Source organism: Microcebus murinus, chromosome 14 (assembly GCF_040939455.1).
Source record: "Microcebus murinus isolate Inina chromosome 14, M.murinus_Inina_mat1.0, whole genome shotgun sequence".
Classification (NCBI taxonomy): domain Eukaryota; kingdom Metazoa; phylum Chordata; class Mammalia; order Primates; family Cheirogaleidae; genus Microcebus; species Microcebus murinus.
Genome location: NC_134117.1, coordinates 81,576,243 through 81,592,676, shown reverse-complemented (window position 1 = coordinate 81,592,676; position 16,434 = coordinate 81,576,243). Strand labels below are relative to the sequence as shown.

Here is a 16,434-nt window from a genome sequence, read left to right as displayed (position 1 = left end):
CAGCTCTGGGTCCCTGCAGGAAGTGTTGGCAAGCACAGGGCCAGTCCCCCAAAGGCCCAGGTGCAGGGAGCCCAGGCCAAGCAGCCTGTGGAAGAAGCCACTTGCCGTGCCACCCCGGGAACAGGACTGCAGGCCCCGGCCCTTCCCACCTCCTCCTCCTCCTCCTCCTCCCCCCCCCCGCGCCCCCCCCCGGACATGGCACAGGGCTCAGAGACACCTCAGACTCTTGCTACCCAAGGTGCGAAGGGCATCAGTTGCTCCTCCAACCCCCCCCCGCCCAGCAGACCACGTTGTCCAGCCAGCCCCCGGGCCTCCCTGGGGTGCCCAGCACAAAAGTGCAGACACCCACCGGACCCTCAGTCTCAGCTTTCGGATGTTTTTGCCACTCTAAGGACCCGCAGGCCCGCTGGGCCTTCGGGCAGGACAGAGAGCCCCGGGATCCGACGTGGAGAGCTGCGTGTACGTACGTCCCCATCAGGAGGCGGTCCCCACCTCCGCGGCTCTCCCCTCGCGGGGAGCGGCAGCCCCAGCCGGCAGCCGCAGGGCATCAGGGAAGACACCAGGCTGGGCCCCCCGCGGCACAGCGGGGGCACGTCCCCCGCACTCGACTTAGGGAAGGCTGCTGGAGACTGCTGCGGCCACCCTGCTGCCGGGTTTCTGGAGGGCTTCCTGGAAGCAGCCTCCACACCAAGCCCTTGGAAGGCCCAGGCGACGGAGGAGCCGGTCAGGCAGGGGCCGAGGACGGTGAGAGGCCGGGCGGGAAGGAGCATGTCAGGCAGGGGCAGAGGACGGTGACAGGCCGGGCGGGGAGGAGCCGGTCAGGCGGGGGCCCAGGACAGTGACGGGCCTGGCCGGGGAGGAGTGCGTCAGGCAGGGGCAGAGGAGACGGGCTGGGTAAGGGGTAGAGTGACAGTTAGGGCACAATTCACAATCGCAAAGACGTGGAAGCGACCCGAGTGCCCATCCATCCAGGAGTGCATTAATAAAATGTGGCGCGTGGACACCACGGAGTGCCATTCGGCTGTGAGGAGCAGCGGTGAGAGGGCGCCTCTCGTGTTCTCCTGGCCAGAGCTGGAACCCGTTCCAGTAAGCCAGGTATCCCAAGAATGGACACACGAGCACCACGTGAGCGCGCTCACCAGCAAATTGGTACGAACGGATGGACACCTAAGTGGACGGAGAGGAATCACCTTCATCGGGTGGGTGTCGGGCGGGTGGGGGGAGGCGATGGGCATCCACATCCATTAGGAATGGGGTGGGTGCGCACCGACTGGGGGATGGGCGCACTTGAAGCTCTGACCCCAGGGGGGAGGCTTGGAGAGGGCAACTGTACCCGACCTTAACACTGGTACCCCCACAATACGCTGGAACAACATGAGAGGTATATGAATGAGAACACAGGGGGGAGGGGTGCACGGGCAACACATGTCACCTGAATACTTGTACTCCCATCATCTGCTTGAAAAGAGAGAGAAAAGAAAATGCAATCATAGAGGTAAGAGACACTTTTTAAAAATCATGAATCCGAAGAGAAAAGTAAAAGGAGGCCTGTGGAGCAGGTCTGGGTGTGACTCCGGATCCCCCAACATCAGGTGCCACCACCAAAGATTCCTGCGTGGAGCCCATAGAACCCCCAAAAGCAACGGGACGAGTTCTGGTCACATACTCCCTCAAAATGACATCCTGGCCTTCTTCTGGAACTCCCTCCCCTCTCAGACTCTCAAGGTTTTCTCCAGCGTGTCTGTTCCCACAGAGCAGACCTTTGGTCTGAGACCTGACAGTCCAGATGCCACGCATGCTGCCGCGTGGCGGCGGTGTCGCGGCTTGGGACAAGAGGAGGCCCCACGGTGCGGGCTGAGGCGCCAGGCACCGCGGCGGGCGCTGAGGGTTGGGGTCACCCCCACCCCGGGCCGCCGCCGCGCTCCCAGAAAGGGGACAGAACAAGAGGCAAAAAAAAAAAAAAAAAAAAAAGAAGCAGCCTGTGGCCCCCGGTATTCCCAGGCAGTCTCCCATCCAAGTACTGACCGGGCCCGACCCTGCTTAGCTTCCGAGACCAGACGAGATCGGGGGCGTTCAGGGTGGTGTGGCCCTAGACGGCGGCGGAGGGCGCCCCTGCCCCGCTCAAGAAGCCGAGCCTCTCTGCGCTTTCCCGCCGCCGCCGCCGCCGCCTCCCGCCCCAGGCCCCGCGCCAGGCCGGGCCTGTTGAGTTCGCCGGCCGGGTCCCGTGGGCTCCCAGGGACGGGGGTGATGGGCGGGGCGGGGCGGGGGGCTGTCTCTCTATACACACACACACACACTCACACTCACTCACACTCACACAAGATGCGCCTCCACGGCTGGACTCGCCAAGGTGGAGCCCTCCCAGCCCCCCTCGTCTCCTCGCCCGGCCTCCTTCACCTACCCGCTGCCCACCCCCAGCGCGTCGCCGCCGCTGACGCTGACTGCGCACGCGCGCGCCCTTTGACCCCAGCCAGGGGCCGCCCTCCCCCACAACCCCTTTCAGCTGTGCCCCCCCTCGCCCTGTGGGTGGGCTGCCGCCTATTCCCCCGGGCCAGGGCTGGGGCACAGCGCAAGGGGGAGGGGAGCCAGTGTATGGGGCGTCTCTCTCTGGGGATGTGTCCCATGGGTGGGGTGGGGTGGCGTGGTTTGTGGGGCGCTGAAGAAATCAGTCCCCTCCATCTCCTACCTCTGGAAAACGCCCAAGCCCGTGGAGAACCGCCGGCACCGCTTCGTGGGGGCCGGGACCCTCCTCTGTGTCCTCCTGTGGCCCGGTCCAAGGGGCCTGGGCCTGGCCGGGGCTGCATTGGACCCCGACCACCCTGGCGTGTGGACTCGCTAAAAATCGGCCATTAGATATTGGATTCCAGCTTCATTGAGGTCATTTCACTAATGAGTGCACCGGAAAGAGTTTCCTAATCCATCTGTGAGGGTGGCAACTGAAAGAGAATTTGAAAGCTGACAGAATAGGCGAGGGAAGGCATAGGAGATTTCCACACCCAGCAAGGAAGCCTTTCCCGAAATGGAAGAAAGAAACGAGCAAACAGAGACACCGGTAGCCCGCCCGGAAAAGAGTCTGCCCCCGAGAGAAAGCACCCTGACCAGGTTCACCCGTGGGTGGGTGGCGAGCTAGCGGCGTTCAGAAGAGCGAGGCCCGCAGTCTGTGCGGAAGACACCTGCACTCGGGTGTGTGTGGCGGCCCGATTCACAAGCAGCTCTAGATGTTAAACCAAGGAGAAGCCAGGGAGTTCCCAAGGCCCCAGGTGTCCTCAGCCCACGACTGGCTGCTGTGGGAATGCGAAGCCCGGCTCCTTGTCTCAGAGCGGGGTTCCCAGGAGGATCAGGCTGAAGCTGGGACTTGGCCTCAAAGTGTCCCCTCGCATGGCCACCCCCTTCCCCTTCCTGCTCCTCTACTCCTGGTGCCCCTCCATCCAGGGGCCAGACCTTAAAGAGTCACCGCAAGAGAATCCTGGTCCCAAAGGAGCCTTCTGGGGGACCGGTGCTGAGAGAGGTTGTGGGCATGGCCCGCTGGGGCTCTGCCCGACCCAGGGCTGAGAGATGCCACCTCCCAGCTCTGGGTCCCTGCAGGAAGTGTTGGCAAGCACAGGGCCAGTCCCCCAAAGGCCCAGGTGCAGGGAGCCCAGGCCAAGCAGCCTGTGGAAGAAGCCACTTGCCGTGCCACCCCGGGAACAGGACTGCAGGCCCCGGCCCTTCCCACCTCCTCCTCCTCCTCCTCCTCCCCCCCCCCCCGCGCCCCCCCCCCCGGACATGGCACAGGGCTCAGAGACACCTCAGACTCTTGCTACCCAAGGTGCGAAGGGCATCAGTTGCTCCTCCAACCCCCCCCCCCGCCCAGCAGACCACGTTGTCCAGCCAGCCCCCGGGCCTCCCTGGGGTGCCCAGCACAAAAGTGCAGACACCCACCGGACCCTCAGTCTCAGCTTTCGGATGTTTTTGCCACTCTAAGGACCCGCAGGCCCGCTGGGCCTTCGGGCAGGACAGAGAGCCCCGGGATCCGACGTGGAGAGCTGCGTGTACGTACGTCCCCATCAGGAGGCGGTCCCCACCTCCGCGGCTCTCCCCTCGCGGGGAGCGGCAGCCCCAGCCGGCAGCCGCAGGGCATCAGGGAAGACACCAGGCTGGGCCCCCCGCGGCACAGCGGGGGCACGTCCCCCGCACTCGACTTAGGGAAGGCTGCTGGAGACTGCTGCGGCCACCCTGCTGCCGGGTTTCTGGAGGGCTTCCTGGAAGCAGCCTCCACACCAAGCCCTTGGAAGGCCCAGGCGACGGAGGAGCCGGTCAGGCAGGGGCCGAGGACGGTGAGAGGCCGGGCGGGAAGGAGCATGTCAGGCAGGGGCAGAGGACGGTGACAGGCCGGGCGGGGAGGAGCCGGTCAGGCGGGGGCCCAGGACAGTGACGGGCCTGGCCGGGGAGGAGTGCGTCAGGCAGGGGCAGAGGAGACGGGCTGGGTAAGGGGTAGGGTGACAGTTAGGGCACAATTCACAATCGCAAAGACGTGGAAGCGACCCGAGTGCCCATCCATCCAGGAGTGCATTAATAAAATGTGGCGCGTGGACACCACGGAGTGCCATTCGGCTGTGAGGAGCAGCGGTGAGAGGGCGCCTCTCGTGTTCTCCTGGCCAGAGCTGGAACCCGTTCCAGTAAGCCAGGTATCCCAAGAATGGACACACGAGCACCACGTGAGCGCGCTCACCAGCAAATTGGTACGAACGGATGGACACCTAAGTGGACGGAGAGGAATCACCTTCATCGGGTGGGTGTCGGGCGGGTGGGGGGAGGCGATGGGCATCCACATCCATTAGGAATGGGGTGGGTGCGCACCGACTGGGGGATGGGCGCACTTGAAGCTCTGACCCCAGGGGGGAGGCTTGGAGAGGGCAACTGTACCCGACCTTAACACTGGTACCCCCACAATACGCTGGAACAACATGAGAGGTATATGAATGAGAACACAGGGGGGAGGGGTGCACGGGCAACACATGTCACCTGAATACTTGTACTCCCATCATCTGCTTGAAAAGAGAGAGAAAAGAAAATGCAATCATAGAGGTAAGAGACACTTTTTAAAAATCATGAATCCGAAGAGAAAAGTAAAAGGAGGCCTGTGGAGCAGGTCTGGGTGTGACTCCGGATCCCCCAACATCAGGTGCCACCACCAAAGATTCCTGCGTGGAGCCCATAGAACCCCCAAAAGCAACGGGACGAGTTCTGGTCACATACTCCCTCAAAATGACATCCTGGCCTTCTTCTGGAACTCCCTCCCCTCTCAGACTCTCAAGGTTTTCTCCAGCGTGTCTGTTCCCACAGAGCAGACCTTTGGTCTGAGACCTGACAGTGCAGATGCCACGCATGCTGCCGCGTGGCGGCGGTGTCGCGGCTTGGGACAAGAGGAGGCCCCACGGTGCGGGCTGAGGCGCCAGGCAGCGCGGCGGGCGCTGAGGGTTGGGGTCACCCCCACCCCGGGCCGCCGCCGCGCTCCCAGAAAGGGGACAGAACAAGAGGCAAAAAAAAAAAAAAAAAAAAAAAGAAGCAGCCTGTGGCCCCCGGTATTCCCAGGCAGTCTCCCATCCAAGTACTGACCGGGCCCGACCCTGCTTAGCTTCCGAGACCAGACGAGATCGGGGGCGTTCAGGGTGGTGTGGCCCTAGACGGCGGCAGAGGGCGCCCCTGCCCCGCTCAAGAAGCCGAGCCTCTCTGAGCTTTCCCCCCGCCGCCGCCGCCGCCGCCGCCGCCGCCGCCGCCGCCTCCCGCCCCAGGCCCCGCGCCGGGCCGGGCCTGTTGAGTTCGCCGGCCGGGTCCCGTGGGCTCCCAGGGACGGGGGTGATGGGCGGGGCGGGGCGGGGGGCTGTCTCTCTATACACACACACACACACTCACACTCACTCACACTCACACAAGATGCGCCTCCACGGCTGGACTCGCCAAGGTGGAGCCCTCCCAGCCCCCCTCGTCTCCTCGCCCGGCCTCCTTCACCTACCCGCTGCCCACCCCCAGCGCGTCGCCGCCGCTGACGCTGACTGCGCACGCGCGCGCCCTTTGACCCCAGCCAGGGGCCGCCCTCCCCCACAACCCCTTTCAGCTGTGCCCCCCCTCGCCCTGTGGGTGGGCTGCCGCCTATTCCCCCGGGCCAGGGCTGGGGCACAGCGCAAGGGGGAGGGGAGCCAGTGTATGGGGCGTCTCTCTCTGGGGATGTGTCCCATGGGTGGGGTGGGGTGGCGTGGTTTGTGGGGCGCTGAAGAAATCAGTCCCCTCCATCTCCTACCTCTGGAAAACGCCCAAGCCCGTGGAGAACCGCCGGCACCGCTTCGTGGGGGCCGGGACCCTCCTCTGTGTCCTCCTGTGGCCCGGTCCAAGGGGCCTGGGCCTGGCCGGGGCTGCATTGGACCCCGACCACCCTGGCGTGTGGACTCGCTAAAAATCGGCCATTAGATATTGGATTCCAGCTTCATTGAGGTCATTTCACTAATGAGTGCACCGGAAAGAGTTTCCTAATCCATCTGTGAGGGTGGCAACTGAAAGAGAATTTGAAAGCTGACAGAATAGGCGAGGGAAGGCATAGGAGATTTCCACACCCAGCAAGGAAGCCTTTCCCGAAATGGAAGAAAGAAACGAGCAAACAGAGACACCGGTAGCCCGCCCGGAAAAGAGTCTGCCCCCGAGAGAAAGCACCCTGACCAGGTTCACCCGTGGGTGGGTGGCGAGCTAGCGGCGTTCAGAAGAGCGAGGCCCGCAGTCTGTGCGGAAGACACCTGCACTCGGGTGTGTGTGGCGGCCCGATTCACAAGCAGCTCTAGATGTTAAACCAAGGAGAAGCCAGGGAGTTCCCAAGGCCCCAGGTGTCCTCAGCCCACGACTGGCTGCTGTGGGAATGCGAAGCCCGGCTCCTTGTCTCAGAGCGGGGTTCCCAGGAGGATCAGGCTGAAGCTGGGACTTGGCCTCAAAGTGTCCCCTCGCATGGCCACCCCCTTCCCCTTCCTGCTCCTCTACTCCTGGTGCCCCTCCATCCAGGGGCCAGACCTTAAAGAGTCACCGCAAGAGAATCCTGGTCCCAAAGGAGCCTTCTGGGGGACCGGTGCTGAGAGAGGTTGTGGGCATGGCCCGCTGGGGCTCTGCCCGACCCAGGGCTGAGAGATGCCACCTCCCAGCTCTGGGTCCCTGCAGGAAGTGTTGGCAAGCACAGGGCCAGTCCCCCAAAGGCCCAGGTGCAGGGAGCCCAGGCCAAGCAGCCTGTGGAAGAAGCCACTTGCCGTGCCACCCCGGGAACAGGACTGCAGGCCCCGGCCCTTCCCACCTCCTCCTCCTCCTCCTCCTCCCCCCCCCCGCGCCCCCCCCCCGGACATGGCACAGGGCTCAGAGACACCTCAGACTCTTGCTACCCAAGGTGCGAAGGGCATCAGTTGCTCCTCCAACCCCCCCCCCCGCCCAGCAGACCACGTTGTCCAGCCAGCCCCCGGGCCTCCCTGGGGTGCCCAGCACAAAAGTGCAGACACCCACCGGACCCTCAGTCTCAGCTTTCGGATGTTTTTGCCACTCTAAGGACCCGCAGGCCCGCTGGGCCTTCGGGCAGGACAGAGAGCCCCGGGATCCGACGTGGAGAGCTGCGTGTACGTACGTCCCCATCAGGAGGCGGTCCCCACCTCCGCGGCTCTCCCCTCGCGGGGAGCGGCAGCCCCAGCCGGCAGCCGCAGGGCATCAGGGAAGACACCAGGCTGGGCCCCCCGCGGCACAGCGGGGGCACGTCCCCCGCACTCGACTTAGGGAAGGCTGCTGGAGACTGCTGCGGCCACCCTGCTGCCGGGTTTCTGGAGGGCTTCCTGGAAGCAGCCTCCACACCAAGCCCTTGGAAGGCCCAGGCGACGGAGGAGCCGGTCAGGCAGGGGCCGAGGACGGTGAGAGGCCGGGCGGGAAGGAGCATGTCAGGCAGGGGCAGAGGACGGTGACAGGCCGGGCGGGGAGGAGCCGGTCAGGCGGGGGCCCAGGACAGTGACGGGCCTGGCCGGGGAGGAGTGCGTCAGGCAGGGGCAGAGGAGACGGGCTGGGTAAGGGGTAGGGTGACAGTTAGGGCACAATTCACAATCGCAAAGACGTGGAAGCGACCCGAGTGCCCATCCATCCAGGAGTGCATTAATAAAATGTGGCGCGTGGACACCACGGAGTGCCATTCGGCTGTGAGGAGCAGCGGTGAGAGGGCGCCTCTCGTGTTCTCCTGGCCAGAGCTGGAACCCGTTCCAGTAAGCCAGGTATCCCAAGAATGGACACACGAGCACCACGTGAGCGCGCTCACCAGCAAATTGGTACGAACGGATGGACACCTAAGTGGACGGAGAGGAATCACCTTCATCGGGTGGGTGTCGGGCGGGTGGGGGGAGGCGATGGGCATCCACATCCATTAGGAATGGGGTGGGTGCGCACCGACTGGGGGATGGGCGCACTTGAAGCTCTGACCCCAGGGGGGAGGCTTGGAGAGGGCAACTGTACCCGACCTTAACACTGGTACCCCCACAATACGCTGGAACAACATGAGAGGTATATGAATGAGAACACAGGGGGGAGGGGTGCACGGGCAACACATGTCACCTGAATACTTGTACTCCCATCATCTGCTTGAAAAGAGAGAGAAAAGAAAATGCAATCATAGAGGTAAGAGACACTTTTTAAAAATCATGAATCCGAAGAGAAAAGTAAAAGGAGGCCTGTGGAGCAGGTCTGGGTGTGACTCCGGATCCCCCAACATCAGGTGCCACCACCAAAGATTCCTGCGTGGAGCCCATAGAACCCCCAAAAGCAACGGGACGAGTTCTGGTCACATACTCCCTCAAAATGACATCCTGGCCTTCTTCTGGAACTCCCTCCCCTCTCAGACTCTCAAGGTTTTCTCCAGCGTGTCTGTTCCCACAGAGCAGACCTTTGGTCTGAGACCTGACAGTGCAGATGCCACGCATGCTGCCGCGTGGCGGCGGTGTCGCGGCTTGGGACAAGAGGAGGCCCCACGGTGCGGGCTGAGGCGCCAGGCACCGCGGCGGGCGCTGAGGGTTGGGGTCACCCCCACCCCGGGCCGCCGCCGCGCTCCCAGAAAGGGGACAGAACAAGAGGCAAAAAAAAAAAAAAAAAAAAAAGAAGCAGCCTGTGGCCCCCGGTATTCCCAGGCAGTCTCCCATCCAAGTACTGACCGGGCCCGACCCTGCTTAGCTTCCGAGACCAGACGAGATCGGGGGCGTTCAGGGTGGTGTGGCCCTAGACGGCGGCGGAGGGCGCCCCTGCCCCGCTCAAGAAGCCGAGCCTCTCTGCGCTTTCCCGCCGCCGCCGCCGCCGCCTCCCGCCCCAGGCCCCGCGCCGGGCCGGGCCTGTTGAGTTCGCCGGCCGGGTCCCGTGGGCTCCCAGGGACGGGGGTGATGGGCGGGGCGGGGCGGGGGGCTGTCTCTCTATACACACACACACACACTCACACTCACTCACACTCACACAAGATGCGCCTCCACGGCTGGACTCGCCAAGGTGGAGCCCTCCCAGCCCCCCTCGTCTCCTCGCCCGGCCTCCTTCACCTACCCGCTGCCCACCCCCAGCGCGTCGCCGCCGCTGACGCTGACTGCGCACGCGCGCGCCCTTTGACCCCAGCCAGGGGCCGCCCTCCCCCACAACCCCTTTCAGCTGTGCCCCCCCTCGCCCTGTGGGTGGGCTGCCGCCTATTCCCCCGGGCCAGGGCTGGGGCACAGCGCAAGGGGGAGGGGAGCCAGTGTATGGGGCGTCTCTCTCTGGGGATGTGTCCCATGGGTGGGGTGGGGTGGCGTGGTTTGTGGGGCGCTGAAGAAATCAGTCCCCTCCATCTCCTACCTCTGGAAAACGCCCAAGCCCGTGGAGAACCGCCGGCACCGCTTCGTGGGGGCCGGGACCCTCCTCTGTGTCCTCCTGTGGCCCGGTCCAAGGGGCCTGGGCCTGGCCGGGGCTGCATTGGACCCCGACCACCCTGGCGTGTGGACTCGCTAAAAATCGGCCATTAGATATTGGATTCCAGCTTCATTGAGGTCATTTCACTAATGAGTGCACCGGAAAGAGTTTCCTAATCCATCTGTGAGGGTGGCAACTGAAAGAGAATTTGAAAGCTGACAGAATAGGCGAGGGAAGGCATAGGAGATTTCCACACCCAGCAAGGAAGCCTTTCCCGAAATGGAAGAAAGAAACGAGCAAACAGAGACACCGGTAGCCCGCCCGGAAAAGAGTCTGCCCCCGAGAGAAAGCACCCTGACCAGGTTCACCCGTGGGTGGGTGGCGAGCTAGCGGCGTTCAGAAGAGCGAGGCCCGCAGTCTGTGCGGAAGACACCTGCACTCGGGTGTGTGTGGCGGCCCGATTCACAAGCAGCTCTAGATGTTAAACCAAGGAGAAGCCAGGGAGTTCCCAAGGCCCCAGGTGTCCTCAGCCCACGACTGGCTGCTGTGGGAATGCGAAGCCCGGCTCCTTGTCTCAGAGCGGGGTTCCCAGGAGGATCAGGCTGAAGCTGGGACTTGGCCTCAAAGTGTCCCCTCGCATGGCCACCCCCTTCCCCTTCCTGCTCCTCTACTCCTGGTGCCCCTCCATCCAGGGGCCAGACCTTAAAGAGTCACCGCAAGAGAATCCTGGTCCCAAAGGAGCCTTCTGGGGGACCGGTGCTGAGAGAGGTTGTGGGCATGGCCCGCTGGGGCTCTGCCCGACCCAGGGCTGAGAGATGCCACCTCCCAGCTCTGGGTCCCTGCAGGAAGTGTTGGCAAGCACAGGGCCAGTCCCCCAAAGGCCCAGGTGCAGGGAGCCCAGGCCAAGCAGCCTGTGGAAGAAGCCACTTGCCGTGCCACCCCGGGAACAGGACTGCAGGCCCCGGCCCTTCCCACCTCCTCCTCCTCCTCCTCCTCCCCCCCCCCGCGCCCCCCCCCCGGACATGGCACAGGGCTCAGAGACACCTCAGACTCTTGCTACCCAAGGTGCGAAGGGCATCAGTTGCTCCTCCAACCCCCCCCCCCGCCCAGCAGACCACGTTGTCCAGCCAGCCCCCGGGCCTCCCTGGGGTGCCCAGCACAAAAGTGCAGACACCCACCGGACCCTCAGTCTCAGCTTTCGGATGTTTTTGCCACTCTAAGGACCCGCAGGCCCGCTGGGCCTTCGGGCAGGACAGAGAGCCCCGGGATCCGACGTGGAGAGCTGCGTGTACGTACGTCCCCATCAGGAGGCGGTCCCCACCTCCGCGGCTCTCCCCTCGCGGGGAGCGGCAGCCCCAGCCGGCAGCCGCAGGGCATCAGGGAAGACACCAGGCTGGGCCCCCCGCGGCACAGCGGGGGCACGTCCCCCGCACTCGACTTAGGGAAGGCTGCTGGAGACTGCTGCGGCCACCCTGCTGCCGGGTTTCTGGAGGGCTTCCTGGAAGCAGCCTCCACACCAAGCCCTTGGAAGGCCCAGGCGACGGAGGAGCCGGTCAGGCAGGGGCCGAGGACGGTGAGAGGCCGGGCGGGAAGGAGCATGTCAGGCAGGGGCAGAGGACGGTGACAGGCCGGGCGGGGAGGAGCCGGTCAGGCGGGGGCCCAGGACAGTGACGGGCCTGGCCGGGGAGGAGTGCGTCAGGCAGGGGCAGAGGAGACGGGCTGGGTAAGGGGTAGGGTGACAGTTAGGGCACAATTCACAATCGCAAAGACGTGGAAGCGACCCGAGTGCCCATCCATCCAGGAGTGCATTAATAAAATGTGGCGCGTGGACACCACGGAGTGCCATTCGGCTGTGAGGAGCAGCGGTGAGAGGGCGCCTCTCGTGTTCTCCTGGCCAGAGCTGGAACCCGTTCCAGTAAGCCAGGTATCCCAAGAATGGACACACGAGCACCACGTGAGCGCGCTCACCAGCAAATTGGTACGAACGGATGGACACCTAAGTGGACGGAGAGGAATCACCTTCATCGGGTGGGTGTCGGGCGGGTGGGGGGAGGCGATGGGCATCCACATCCATTAGGAATGGGGTGGGTGCGCACCGACTGGGGGATGGGCGCACTTGAAGCTCTGACCCCAGGGGGGAGGCTTGGAGAGGGCAACTGTACCCGACCTTAACACTGGTACCCCCACAATACGCTGGAACAACATGAGAGGTATATGAATGAGAACACAGGGGGGAGGGGTGCACGGGCAACACATGTCACCTGAATACTTGTACTCCCATCATCTGCTTGAAAAGAGAGAGAAAAGAAAATGCAATCATAGAGGTAAGAGACACTTTTTAAAAATCATGAATCCGAAGAGAAAAGTAAAAGGAGGCCTGTGGAGCAGGTCTGGGTGTGACTCCGGATCCCCCAACATCAGGTGCCACCACCAAAGATTCCTGCGTGGAGCCCATAGAACCCCCAAAAGCAACGGGACGAGTTCTGGTCACATACTCCCTCAAAATGACATCCTGGCCTTCTTCTGGAACTCCCTCCCCTCTCAGACTCTCAAGGTTTTCTCCAGCGTGTCTGTTCCCACAGAGCAGACCTTTGGTCTGAGACCTGACAGTGCAGATGCCACGCATGCTGCCGCGTGGCGGCGGTGTCGCGGCTTGGGACAAGAGGAGGCCCCACGGTGCGGGCTGAGGCGCCAGGCACCGCGGCGGGCGCTGAGGGTTGGGGTCACCCCCACCCCGGGCCGCCGCCGCGCTCCCAGAAAGGGGACAGAACAAGAGGCAAAAAAAAAAAAAAAAAAAAAAGAAGCAGCCTGTGGCCCCCGGTATTCCCAGGCAGTCTCCCATCCAAGTACTGACCGGGCCCGACCCTGCTTAGCTTCCGAGACCAGACGAGATCGGGGGCGTTCAGGGTGGTGTGGCCCTAGACGGCGGCGGAGGGCGCCCCTGCCCCGCTCAAGAAGCCGAGCCTCTCTGCGCTTTCCCGCCGCCGCCGCCGCCGCCGCCGCCGCCGCCGCCGCCGCCGCCGCCGCCTCCCGCCCCAGGCCCCGCGCCGGGCCGGGCCTGTTGAGTTCGCCGGCCGGGTCCCGTGGGCTCCCAGGGACGGGGGTGATGGGCGGGGCGGGGCGGGGGGCTGTCTCTCTATACACACACACACACACTCACACTCACTCACACTCACACAAGATGCGCCTCCACGGCTGGACTCGCCAAGGTGGAGCCCTCCCAGCCCCCCTCGTCTCCTCGCCCGGCCTCCTTCACCTACCCGCTGCCCACCCCCAGCGCGTCGCCGCCGCTGACGCTGACTGCGCACGCGCGCGCCCTTTGACCCCAGCCAGGGGCCGCCCTCCCCCACAACCCCTTTCAGCTGTGCCCCCCCTCGCCCTGTGGGTGGGCTGCCGCCTATTCCCCCGGGCCAGGGCTGGGGCACAGCGCAAGGGGGAGGGGAGCCAGTGTATGGGGCGTCTCTCTCTGGGGATGTGTCCCATGGGTGGGGTGGGGTGGCGTGGTTTGTGGGGCGCTGAAGAAATCAGTCCCCTCCATCTCCTACCTCTGGAAAACGCCCAAGCCCGTGGAGAACCGCCGGCACCGCTTCGTGGGGGCCGGGACCCTCCTCTGTGTCCTCCTGTGGCCCGGTCCAAGGGGCCTGGGCCTGGCCGGGGCTGCATTGGACCCCGACCACCCTGGCGTGTGGACTCGCTAAAAATCGGCCATTAGATATTGGATTCCAGCTTCATTGAGGTCATTTCACTAATGAGTGCACCGGAAAGAGTTTCCTAATCCATCTGTGAGGGTGGCAACTGAAAGAGAATTTGAAAGCTGACAGAATAGGCGAGGGAAGGCATAGGAGATTTCCACACCCAGCAAGGAAGCCTTTCCCGAAATGGAAGAAAGAAACGAGCAAACAGAGACACCGGTAGCCCGCCCGGAAAAGAGTCTGCCCCCGAGAGAAAGCACCCTGACCAGGTTCACCCGTGGGTGGGTGGCGAGCTAGCGGCGTTCAGAAGAGCGAGGCCCGCAGTCTGTGCGGAAGACACCTGCACTCGGGTGTGTGTGGCGGCCCGATTCACAAGCAGCTCTAGATGTTAAACCAAGGAGAAGCCAGGGAGTTCCCAAGGCCCCAGGTGTCCTCAGCCCACGACTGGCTGCTGTGGGAATGCGAAGCCCGGCTCCTTGTCTCAGAGCGGGGTTCCCAGGAGGATCAGGCTGAAGCTGGGACTTGGCCTCAAAGTGTCCCCTCGCATGGCCACCCCCTTCCCCTTCCTGCTCCTCTACTCCTGGTGCCCCTCCATCCAGGGGCCAGACCTTAAAGAGTCACCGCAAGAGAATCCTGGTCCCAAAGGAGCCTTCTGGGGGACCGGTGCTGAGAGAGGTTGTGGGCATGGCCCGCTGGGGCTCTGCCCGACCCAGGGCTGAGAGATGCCACCTCCCAGCTCTGGGTCCCTGCAGGAAGTGTTGGCAAGCACAGGGCCAGTCCCCCAAAGGCCCAGGTGCAGGGAGCCCAGGCCAAGCAGCCTGTGGAAGAAGCCACTTGCCGTGCCACCCCGGGAACAGGACTGCAGGCCCCGGCCCTTCCCACCTCCTCCTCCTCCTCCTCCTCCCCCCCCCCCGCGCCCCCCCCCGGACATGGCACAGGGCTCAGAGACACCTCAGACTCTTGCTACCCAAGGTGCGAAGGGCATCAGTTGCTCCTCCAAACCCCCCCCCGCCCAGCAGACCACGTTGTCCAGCCAGCCCCCGGGCCTCCCTGGGGTGCCCAGCACAAAAGTGCAGACACCCACCGGACCCTCAGTCTCAGCTTTCGGATGTTTTTGCCACTCTAAGGACCCGCAGGCCCGCTGGGCCTTCGGGCAGGACAGAGAGCCCCGGGATCCGACGTGGAGAGCTGCGTGTACGTACGTCCCCATCAGGAGGCGGTCCCCACCTCCGCGGCTCTCCCCTCGCGGGGAGCGGCAGCCCCAGCCGGCAGCCGCAGGGCATCAGGGAAGACACCAGGCTGGGCCCCCCGCGGCACAGCGGGGGCACGTCCCCCGCACTCGACTTAGGGAAGGCTGCTGGAGACTGCTGCGGCCACCCTGCTGCCGGGTTTCTGGAGGGCTTCCTGGAAGCAGCCTCCACACCAAGCCCTTGGAAGGCCCAGGCGACGGAGGAGCCGGTCAGGCAGGGGCCGAGGACGGTGAGAGGCCGGGCGGGAAGGAGCATGTCAGGCAGGGGCAGAGGACGGTGACAGGCCGGGCGGGGAGGAGCCGGTCAGGCGGGGGCCCAGGACAGTGACGGGCCTGGCCGGGGAGGAGTGCGTCAGGCAGGGGCAGAGGAGACGGGCTGGGTAAGGGGTAGGGTGACAGTTAGGGCACAATTCACAATCGCAAAGACGTGGAAGCGACCCGAGTGCCCATCCATCCAGGAGTGCATTAATAAAATGTGGCGCGTGGACACCACGGAGTGCCATTCGGCTGTGAGGAGCAGCGGTGAGAGGGCGCCTCTCGTGTTCTCCTGGCCAGAGCTGGAACCCGTTCCAGTAAGCCAGGTATCCCAAGAATGGACACACGAGCACCACGTGAGCGCGCTCACCAGCAAATTGGTACGAACGGATGGACACCTAAGTGGACGGAGAGGAATCACCTTCATCGGGTGGGTGTCGGGCGGGTGGGGGGAGGCGATGGGCATCCACATCCATTAGGAATGGGGTGGGTGCGCACCGACTGGGGGATGGGCGCACTTGAAGCTCTGACCCCAGGGGGGAGGCTTGGAGAGGGCAACTGTACCCGACCTTAACACTGGTACCCCCACAATACGCTGGAACAACATGAGAGGTATATGAATGAGAACACAGGGGGGAGGGGTGCACGGGCAACACATGTCACCTGAATACTTGTACTCCCATCATCTGCTTGAAAAGAGAGAGAAAAGAAAATGCAATCATAGAGGTAAGAGACACTTTTTAAAAATCATGAATCCGAAGAGAAAAGTAAAAGGAGGCCTGTGGAGCAGGTCTGGGTGTGACTCCGGATCCCCCAACATCAGGTGCCACCACCAAAGATTCCTGCGTGGAGCCCATAGAACCCCCAAAAGCAACGGGACGAGTTCTGGTCACATACTCCCTCAAAATGACATCCTGGCCTTCTTCTGGAACTCCCTCCCCTCTCAGACTCTCAAGGTTTTCTCCAGCGTGTCTGTTCCCACAGAGCAGACCTTTGGTCTGAGACCTGACAGTGCAGATGCCACGCATGCTGCCGCGTGGCGGCGGTGTCGCGGCTTGGGACAAGAGGAGGCCCCACGGTGCGGGCTGAGGCGCCAGGCAGCGCGGCGGGCGCTGAGGGTTGGGGTCACCCCCACCCCGGGCCGCCGCCGCGCTCCCAGAAAGGGGACAGAACAAGAGGCAAAAAAAAAAAAAAAAAAAAAGAAGCAGCCTGTGGCCCCCGGTATTCCCAGGCAGTCTCCCATCCAAGTACTGACCGGGCCCGACCCTGCTTAGCTTCCGAGACCAGACGAGATCGGGGGCGTTCAGGGTGGTGTGGCCCTAGACGGCGGCGGAG

The 16,434-nt window shown here is 63.9% G+C and overlaps 5 pseudogenes; all 5 read right to left on the bottom strand.

Moving 5' to 3' along the window:
* Positions 1–1,976: 1,976 nt before the first annotated feature.
* Positions 1,977–2,095, bottom strand: LOC142876145 (uncharacterized; annotated as a pseudogene).
* A 3,454-nt stretch (positions 2,096–5,549) lies between these two features.
* LOC142876144 (uncharacterized) lies at positions 5,550–5,668 on the bottom strand (annotated as a pseudogene).
* Positions 5,669–9,139: 3,471 nt separating this feature from the next.
* On the bottom strand, positions 9,140–9,258 carry LOC142876143 (uncharacterized; annotated as a pseudogene).
* A 3,450-nt stretch (positions 9,259–12,708) lies between these two features.
* On the bottom strand, positions 12,709–12,827 carry LOC142876142 (uncharacterized; annotated as a pseudogene).
* Positions 12,828–16,305: 3,478 nt separating this feature from the next.
* LOC142876141 (uncharacterized) lies at positions 16,306–16,424 on the bottom strand (annotated as a pseudogene).
* Between the last annotated feature and the right edge of the window lie 10 nt (positions 16,425–16,434).